This window comes from Pinus tabuliformis, chromosome 4_2, assembly GCF_031772625.1.
Source record: "Pinus tabuliformis cultivar Carrire ecotype Pingquan chromosome 4_2, CPIR1, whole genome shotgun sequence".
Lineage (NCBI taxonomy): Eukaryota > Viridiplantae > Streptophyta > Pinopsida > Pinales > Pinaceae > Pinus > Pinus tabuliformis.
The window spans coordinates 419,643,378-419,654,713 of NC_142304.1; positions in this window are offsets into that span (position 1 = coordinate 419,643,378).

The window sequence follows — 11,336 nt, forward strand, 5'->3', positions numbered from 1 at the left end:
CATGTGCACAACACCATATGCACAAAACATTGCATATCCATCTTGCATATAGCATTGTCTATACCCAGGGCTCCATATGCAACATTCACACAACACTATTTGTACCACCCAATACATAACATTGCATAAAAAACATGTACACACACTATATATACAAAACACTGGATGTGAACAACATCACAGATGCAACATGTACAACATATACAACATATGCACAACAATAGTACCACACATGCAAACCACACTATCTCTACCAAGTAACCTTGCTTCTAGTGTCTCTCTGTCATCCATGTGTTGGGTCCCTATAATACTAGTGATTACCCCATTACTATTGTAGTTATACCCCTTATTTATATTGTTGTGCCCCTATTACCCCATGTTGTTATTTCTGTGCCCCATAGAATCCCTCTATTGTTATTTTTGTGGCTTTATATTATTATTGTTAGGTCGGCTGGATTATATTGTGACTCCTTAGACTCCTATATATAGAAAGGAGGTTTTGTCATTTGTATCATCAAAGAATTGTTCATTTATGTAATGTAAAGGAGATTTCCCCCTCAAAGAGGCTGAATTCTAAGGCGTTGATCTATCTTTTATATCTTTTCTTGAGCTGGTTTCATAACATTTGGTATCAGAGCTTTGGATTCTAGGGTTTCGTTGCTCCAAACAGGTCATTGTGGAATTTTCTCTATAACTTTTTTCTGTGACATTTCAGAAGTCAGAAAAAAACCCATTTGAGAAGAAATCACGCTGAACCTTGGGTTCAAATTTCAGAGCTTTTCGCACGATATTTGTGGAGATATGATATGAGGAAGTTGGTCTTTTTGCAGACTCCTAAATTACATTTAAAACAGGTGACCTGGGGAAAATCGTCATAACTTTCTCTCTGGGGATCGGATTGAAATTTCATAAGAAGGTACAGAAAGAGGACAGATTTTAGTTTCTTGTATGTGTGGTTTGGATTCAAAGGTTGAAACAGTGACTCGTGGCACGTCGTACAAGTTCGCTCTACTGAACTAGTCTAAAAGCAAGTCACTGTGGGAGATTTCACATAACTCTTCCTTGGAGAATCCAATTCGGGTTAGACTTGTGGCATTCGAAAGAGGACACAGAAGGCTACTACAGATCACAATTTCAGAACTAGATGATATGAAATTACAGAGATACATCAAATTCAATATCAGGCTTCTATAAAGAGAAAAAAGGTGTGTAGTTTTTTTTTTAAATTTTTGTGTAAGCTTGGTTTAACGGAATTCAAAGGGCATAGTAAAGCATTATTATCGGTAACTGATGCCCCAAGGAAAGAAAATGCAAACACCTAGTAAGGAACCTGAAAGCTCTAGCATGACTCATGAAGAAGAGGAAGAAATGCTACATGATATATCAAAATTACAAGAACAAGTGCAACAAATGTCACGCTCACAAAAGCTAACAGAAGCTAAGATAAGTGGCGTGGAATCTAAGATAAATGGCGTGGAATCTAAGATAAATGGCATGGAAGCTAAGATGGATGATTTGAAGACAGATTTGAGGACAGATTTGAAGACTGACATGGCAATTTGAAGACAGATTTGACAAATTTTCTACAAGAAATACTTACTAATGGTGAAAAGGTTGTAAAGGAAACTCATGATGTGAACAAAAGTAATGTTAATCATGATTCCATAGACGCTAATGTTGGATCGAGGACCCACCATATTCCAAAAATTGATATGAGGAAGTTTGATGGCAAGGATCCCGCCACATGGATATTACAGATGGAGCAGTTCTTCGATCTCAATAATGTGCAAAACACACAAAAGGTACATATGGAAACTGTATATTTGGAACCAAATCAGTTTGTATGGTATCAATGGCTTTGCTCTCGTAAAAAATTTATCACTTGGGCAATTTTTATGGAAGAATTGATAGCACATTATGAAGATACAAAAAGCAACACTTTTTTTAGCCAATTGATAAGTCTCAAACAAAAGGGTTCAGTAATGGAGCACATTGAGGAGTTCCAAAAATTGAACATAAGGGTAAAAGATATTCCAGAGGAGCATAGGATTGATGTGTTCATAGGGTTTTTAAAGGATAATATCCAACATGATGTGCGCCTTTGGGAACCTGATTCATTAGAGAAGGCATTTAGGTTAGCAAGAAAAATGGAAAGAAAATTTATGGCAACCAGGAAGCATACCACTCAAAACTATAAAGATGGAAGTGTTGTTGCCTCTAGTCTTCCACAACCTATAAGGTTGACACCACAAAAATTGGAAGAAAAAAGAGCAAAAGGGCTTTGTTACAGTTGTGATAGCAAATACACTAAAGGTCATAAGTGTGCTGAGAAGAAATTATTCTACATAGATTGTGAAGAGGAAGAAGAAAAGGAGCAAGAAAGTTCAAAAGAAGAAGATATACTCCAGGAACAAAGGCTAGATGAAGAAAAAATAAATCCGACCATATCTTGTAATGCATTGGCAGGAATTACCACTCCTCAAACCATCAAGATAGAAGGACAAATCAAGAAGAAAAAGGTAATAGTGTTGATTGATTCAGGAAGCACCCACAATTTTATTCATTGTAGGGTAGCAAAAGAATTGAATTGCTTCCTATATCCAGCACCAGAGTGTCAAGTGATGATTGCAAATGGAGGAACAATAAATTGCTCTGGAAGGTGCCATAATATCAAGCTATCCATGGGAGAATATGTATTGACTAGCCCAATGCTTTCCATTCCAATGGGAGGTGCTGATGTTGTACTAGGAGTCCAATGGCTACAATCCTTGGTACAATAGCTTTTAATTTTCAAGAACTTTTCATGAAATTTTCTACGGAAGGAAAGGAAGTTGAATTAAGGGGTATTGTAGGGAAACCAGGAAAGATAATCAACTCTAATGGTATGACAAAGCTTCTAAAAAAGGAGCAAAGAGGTGTAATTGCACAATTATGTTCGCTAGATGTTTCCACATCGGAATCATCTATTTCTCCAGATCTCCAAAAAGTCCTGGACAATCATTCCAAGGTATTTGAGACTCCCAAAGGTCTCCCACCTATGCGTGATCATGATCATGCTATTCATCTGATTCCAGGAAGTGTTCCTCCAAACATCAGGCCATACAGATATCCCTATGTCCAAAAAAGTGAAATTGAACGTATGGTTGCAGAAATGCTAGAGGCTGGTATAATTCAACCAAGTCAAAGTTCTTTCTCTGCTCCAGTAGTATTGGTGCACAAGAAGGATGGATCATGGCGCATGTGTCTGGATTATAGGGAGCTCAACAAGCTCACTATTAAAGATAATTTCCACATTCCTGTCATTGATGAATTACTGGATGAATTGCATGGATCAATTTACTTCACCAAGTTGGATCTTCATTCGGGATATCATCAAATCAGAATGAAGATTGAAGACATTCCAAAAACGGCATTTAGAACTCATGAGGGTCATTATGAATTTTTGGTCATGCCTTTTGGCCTTACCAATGCACCTTCAACATTTCAAGGTTTGATGAATTCAATTTTCAAACCATTCCTTAGAAAATTTGTGTTAGTATTTTTTGATGATATACTAATCTACAGCAAGTCTTGGAAGGATCATGTTGAACATGTTGACAGGGTGCTACAACTATTGGAGGAGAAAAAATTATATGCAAAAAGATCCAAATGTTTCTTTGGAGTCCAGGAGGTGGAATATTTGGGTCATATTGTATCTCATGAAGGAGTTAAGGTAGACCCTAGCAAAATTAAAGCCATTAAGGAATGGAAAATCCCCACATCCATAAAGCATCTGCGAGGATTTCTTGGGTTGACAGGGTATTATCGCAAGTTTGTTAAGAATTATGGGAGAATAGCAGCACCTCTAACAACATTATTGAAGAAAGATGCATTTTCATGGACTCCGGAAGCAACAAAGGCCTTTGAACATCTTAAAGAGGCAATGTGCCAAGCACTAGTCTTAGCTACACCGGACTTCACAAAAACCTTTATTGTGGAATGTGATGCTTCAGGAAATGGAATTGGTGTTGTTCTAATGCAAGATGAAAGACCCATTGCTTTTGAAAGTCGTCCAATCAAGGGAAAGTTTTTAAGCAAAGCTATTTATGAGAAGGAAATGTTGGCAATACTCCATGCACTTAAGAAATGGCGACCCTACCTAATGGGAAGACACTTCAAGGTAAAAATGGATCATGATAGCCTTAAATACCTTTTAGAACAAAGATTATCCTCTGAAGAGCAACAAAAGTGGGTCACAAAGATGTTGGGTTATGACTTTGAAATCATCTACAAAAAAGGGAAGCAAAATGTGGTGGCAGATGCACTCTCAAGAAAGGATGAGGATGTGGAAGCATTGTTGTGTGCCATTTCTATTATCCAACCAGATTGGATAAACGAAGCAAGGGAGAAATGGAAGAATGATGAAGAAGTGTGGGCACTTATTCGAAAGCTACAACAAGATTCCAGTACATCTGATACATTTAGCTGGCAAAATGATTCATTATGGTACAAAGATCGCTTATACCTCTGTAAGAATTCCCAGCTAAAACAAAAGATTCTTATGGAATTGCACACTTCTCCCTTAGGAGGGCACTCGGGATTTTTAAAAACTTACCACAGGGTTAAGAAGGAATTTTTTTGGGATGGCCTTAAATCAGATATTCAAAATTTTGTGGCGGAATGTTTGGTTTTCCAACAAAATAAAGTTGAAACAATTAAGACACCGGGTCTATTACAACCTTTATCCATTCCAAGCCAACGTTGGGAGGAGGTTTCAATGGATTTTATCACAGGTTTACCCAAGTCTGAGGGAAAGAGTGTCATCATGGTGGTAGTTGACAGACTTACCAAGTATGCACATTTTTGTGCATTATCACATCCATTTAAAGCCAGTACAGTTTCTACTGCATTTATGGAAACAATTCAAAAGCTACATGGAAACCCAAAGATTATTGTAAGTGACAGAGATCCCATTTTCACTGGAAATTTTTGGACAGAATTATTTTCTTGTCTTGGTACTCAGTTAGCTCATAGCTCATCTTATCATCCTCAATCTGATGGGCAAAATGAGATAGTAAACAAATGTTTGGAAGGATATCTTCATTGCTTTGTATCTGATAAACAGACACAATGGGTCAAATGGTTGCCTCTGGCTGAATGGTGGTATAACACTTCCTTCCATACAGCAACAAAAAAGACCCCATTTATGGCACTTTATGGGTATCAACCACCATCCATCACATCATATTTAAGAGAAAATTCTAAGTTTCAGGCAGTGGAACATCACATCGAACATCAACAACAAGTCCTCCAACTCTTAAAGGATAACCTCATGTTGGCACAAAATAGAATGAAACAACAGGCAGATCAACATCGCAGTGAAAGAAGTTTTGATGTAGGTGATTGGGTATTCCTATGGCTACAACCATATAAGCAAATGTCCCTAAAGCAAGCTAAGAAGGATAATAAATTATCACCAAAGTATTATGGTCCGTACAAGGTGTTGCAAAAGATTGGTACTATGGCATACAAATTGGAGCTTCCTGCAGCTTCTCGATTGCACCCAATTTTCCATGTTTCATGTTTAAAGAAGGTTATAGGCGACAAGCTCCCAGTTCAAACAATATTTCCAGAACTTGATGAGGAAGGAAAAATTATATTGGAACCGGAAGCAGTCACAGAAACAAGAACTCGATAGCTACGGAATCGATCAATTTCAGAGTATCTTATCAAGTGGAAGAACTTATCCGCTGAAGATTCCACATGGGAGGATGCGAATTTTATGAAAAAGTATCCAGAACTACTCAAGTGTTGAGGACAACACTTTTTTGAAGGAGAGGGGAATGTTGGGTCCCTATAATACTATTTCAGAGTATCTTATCAAGTGGAAGAACTTATCCGCTGAAGATTCCACATGGGAGGATGTGAATTTTATGCAAAAGTATCCAGAACTACTCAAGTGTTGAGGACAACACTTTTTTGAAGGAGAGGGGAATGTTGGGTCCCTATAATACTAGTGATTACCCCATTGCTATTGTAGTTATACCCCTTATTTATATTGTTGTGCCCCTATTACCCCCATGTTGTTATTTCTGTGCCCCATAGAATCCCTCTATTGTTATTTTTGTGGCTTTATATTATTATTGTTAGGTCGGCGGGATTATATTGTGACTCCTTAGACTTCTGTATATAGAAAGGAGGTTTTTTCATTTGTATCATCAAAGAATTGTTCATTTATGTAATGTAAAGGAGGTTGCCCCCTCAAAGAGGCTGAATTCTAAGGCGTTGATCTATATTTTCTAACACCATGCTTATCCTAGCATGACATAGACCACACAACTTTCATTTTGCTGATGCATCCCTTGGTATAACCTATCCATAACATAGACATAATATAATCACGTAATATCAACTCATAACCACATGATAATGACCTTGTAAATATGTGATGATACTCTTCCCACTTGATTTCTCATGAACAAGAATCTCTTCATGCCATTCACTTCAATAAGAAATCATTCCACCACACGAACGATACCTATCAACCTTATGAGACAGTGATGTAGATAGATAGATAGATAGATATATAATCATTAGCATAAAAAAATCATCATCCTATGAGACAACAGCATATATACATACATGTATACATATATAAACAATAACATAATCATGATCATAACATAATAACCAAATTGCATAAGGTCAAGGTTAAGAGAACTCCCTTATTTGTGCACAACATGGACAACATTGAGAATCAATATTCCCAACTTGGCCAAACCATCTGACACCTCAGGTCCATTTACTTTACCTTTTTTGGTTACCCTTGTCATGTATATACTACCACTTTCCATTTGCCACAATGGACCCAGCCAGTCCTACCGATTATTACAATCTTAACTTCTGCTACATTTACTCATGCACCGAGCTTCATATGAATCTTATATTACCTTTTGGGTACCAAAAATATCTTCCTAAGCTTCATTAACTTTCCCCTTTCTCAACCAATTCCCAAGACTCAAAACATAAAAGGAAAGACAAGAAACAAACAAGAATAAGCCCATGAAAATAAATAACAATGCGACACCACAACAAAGTGTATGTCCATATGATAGACATAAACAAAGTCACCAATCAAGCACAACATATAAAAAAATACCAAAATCACAAGACTGACAACAAACACTATGACTCAATCCCCATAGTTCTCAGTGATTCCAAAAAATTCTCAACCCAAGCCTTCTACAAAATTTCAGGACAGTCCCTTTTCCATGCAATCTCCTGCATCATAATGCCATAAGCACATAACTATTAGTGCATAAATAAATATAACAATACACCAATTACCTTACCTTGTTGTGCCAAGCGCTTTAATTGAAACTGAACACATCCATGCCATCTCTTAAGGAAATCCAATTCCCTTAACAGATCCGCCTGTAACTAAAGATTAGCTAATATAAGTGTCAAATACATGTCCATGAATATAGAAAATATCCACATGATGTCAAACAAAATCAAGGTTAAAAATACTTCCTATATGCAAGGCACTCATTCATTTGGAATTTGGGTTTCCAAACATAGCCAAAAGAATTCTTGTGCAATTCCTTTATTTTACCCTTTTTTACCTTACTGCAATTGAGGCTAACCATGTACTGTCACATCACCAAACCGTTAGTTACATAAACATATCAACTATTACCTCATCATGCTAATACCAAGTATGCTTCCTACAACTGCTCACACATGTAAACCACATGTTCCAAAATCAAGATAATCATATCTATCAATTTGAAATCAATCTTTACCAATACTAACAATCATGTCATAATCCATAGTCAACTCATAGTCATTAGACATAATACTACAATTGTCACCTACTTACACTCAAGTACATATCAACTGTCTCAACACATATTTGTTAGTACAATCATCTTAAAACAAGATCATTGGAACACATACTCATATTATGAAATTCATCAAACCTTCAACCAACTTACAAACATACCATGTTAAATAAATCAACTAGACAACGTAATAAACACCAAACACTCAAACACCAAATAGATGACATAATCAAAGAATCAAGCACCAAGTATATGACATAAGTGAACTCATACCTTAATGTATCTTAGGGAAGGCTATCTTGTCTACACGATCAATCTAGTTAGTATGATATAACTTCACAACATATCAACCCAAACATAAATAAGAGCATGGTATCCATAATAGTAACCAACTAGCATGTTCACGTCATAAGATTATAAACATTTTTCATTCATGCATAACAATCACATATGTATGATCAGTCTAGACTGGTACAACACCATGTGACAATAATTTAACTGATACCTAAATATCGTAACCATAACCATCTACATAGGCCAATCCAGGTTAACACACTACATATAACGTAAATATGTTAATGTAATAACCCTAATCATCAAGTGATCTAATATAAAACAACAATAGAAATTCATATAACCACGGGTTACTATCATTCATGACTATCCAATATAGGTGCATATGATCACACTAATCAACTATCATCTATCATCTATCATGTACTTAACCAGAACATGAAAAGACATGTACATAAACGAGATGTATATAAACATAATGAACATAACAATCCTTAACTTACTTACCTGCATGCTCAACATGCAAACCTATATGGCGATCTGATCTTATCCCAAAGTCTAATGTTGAAACCTCATTATGATGATCTGCATCTCCTACTCTATCTCAGAAAAAACATTAGCATCATAACAACCAATAGCATCGTGATGACCTAAATTGCATAAAATGACTTCACAAGGCATGTTTGACCTAAATTTCATGCATAACTGTAACCAAGACCATGCATGCATAACAACTGGATATAGGCATATAACACATAAGTACAAAACCATATCTAGCAAGAGTCCAGTCATCAATGCATGACCATATCAACTAGACAAATCATGACCTCATGGATGAAAATAAAAACCACATCACTTGCACTTGATAACATGTGAACACTAATGCACATAACAATGCATAATCAACCATACACACATAAAGACATACTCCATGACAACATCTTCAACCTTCACATGGTGACATCACTACAACCATGATCAACATCATGTAAATGAAGCAACCACATGGACTACATGCATAAGGAACACATATGCAATCAACATGAATGCATGACCAACACACAACCCATCTAGTCCAAGGGGTGAACCATACTCCAATACCACTCTGTAACACCCTCCTCCCACATCTACCCAAGCAACCGACCAACTAGGGTAAACATGCAACGGGAGACCACTATGATATGATTAAACCTCCTAAGTCATGTTAAGGAAGTGGAACTAATAAAAGCACACCATACAAACATTCAACATTAGTGTCAAGACCCTCAGGAACCAGTCCAAGACTTTAGAAAACTTTCCCTTCGATCCCACTAAACTTTTAGACAACTTAAGCCTCATTCACTCTCATGCTATAGGAGTGACAGCGTTGAGAAACCCAGAATCACTCTCACAAGCTTGCATGCCAGTGTCGAGAGACTCATTTAGTCAGTGCTATGTTAGCATCCTCGCGATTTGAGCCATTTTCGTAGGCCCAGAGCCCAGGTCACTACCTAGAATGAAATGACACCTTCAAAACGGTAAGATAACATGGAAATGACAGTAATAAGGAAAATACTTGTTTAAGACCTTAAATGGACCCCTACTAGCCATGACAAACATTTCGTCAAACATATCACTAATATGTAAACTACAGGTGTAAATAACATATATGAGCATAAGGGTCTCATACTTATCTAAGATTCGCCATGAAGCATTGATGCCTCGACACATTAACTTTCATTCCATCCATTAATCTATAGATACATTGATCATTCAATTACAAGTAAAAGCATGATGATATCCATACATAGATGTTTTCATAAAACATATACATATTCAACATAATAAGGATAGGAATATCAAGGAAATCACAACCATATACACCACATATAATCTAGTATAATGCTCATAGAAATAACCTTTCATTAATGATGCAAAATCCAAACCCAAGATGGGACATCCATGTTCCACCTGACCATAGAATGGCTGAGCCAAATCTCTCCGCAGCCATTCACCCCTGTGCCATATTCTAAGCAGGAATGTGGGATCTCATAGAACACATCAATCAAAACTCATCCAGGGCTTCGAGAGGTCGTCCACCTCAACCCATCAAATAGTGTTCCACCTCACAATCAGAAATCACAAAACCATCATCATATTGGTCTCCATCCAAGCCTTCTAGGACTTCGAGAGTCTTTGTTCCAACCAAGGCTTCTAGGACTAGTATCTCAACCCACAGTTGTCGCTGACCTTCTAGAGCATTTTTCCAACCGGGTTTTCCAGGACTAGTAACTTAACCCAGGTTGATACAGGGCTTCTAGAGCGTTTGTCCAACCAGGGCGTCTAAGAACTAATAACTCAACCCAAGCTAAGGAAACATGAGAACCGACCAAAAAACAACAAGGAAATAAACCGAAAAACTCCATGACTATCCAGGAAATGGCAAGGTTAGGGAATCCATTTTCAATCCAAGCAATCCTCCATGCCAATGATAGATCATGACCAAGAATAGCAAAGAAAACATACATGAAACTTTGTGCCTACAATAAAATCTAATGTAGCTACTAATCTCGATGCCCTCTTGTGCTTTCCTACTCTTCATTTTCCTTCTTTCTCCAAAAATCCAAGTATACCACACCCACCAAGAGTGCTCCAAGAAAACTCTACGTCTCCAAGAGTATGAAAGGGAGAGAACAATGAGAGAGCTCCAAAACTGAACTGACAAAGTCTGCGCCAAGAGCTTACACTAACTAAGAGATTTCCAATTGATCCTCAAAAGCCTTTTTATTAATGAGGCCTCTATTTTCTTCATTTTCCATTATTTTTCCTTCATTTTCCTCCTCACATGCAACCTGTGACCTTTCACCTCCTTTTTCTCCTAACTTCCATTATTTTCATAAATAAATGTGCCAAAAATTTCATTTTGCCTCTCCAAATCCTTATACATTTCCTTTTCCAATTTCCTGAGCCATAATAAATTGAATCAACACCGACTAGGATGTTTCCCCCACCTTTCAGCTTGGAATACATGTCCCATCACCATGGCCATATATATATTTTTACATGGATTTTTAACCAAGTCTGTTACAATGTCCTTGGCATTGCACTAAGTGGATGATAAACCTTAATACTATAAAATTTTATGACTGGCCACTTTCATGTGTTCCCAATATTAACAAGTTTATGATTTGTGAGAGATTTTTCGGCGAAAATCACATGGGATACCATTTGTCGACGCAT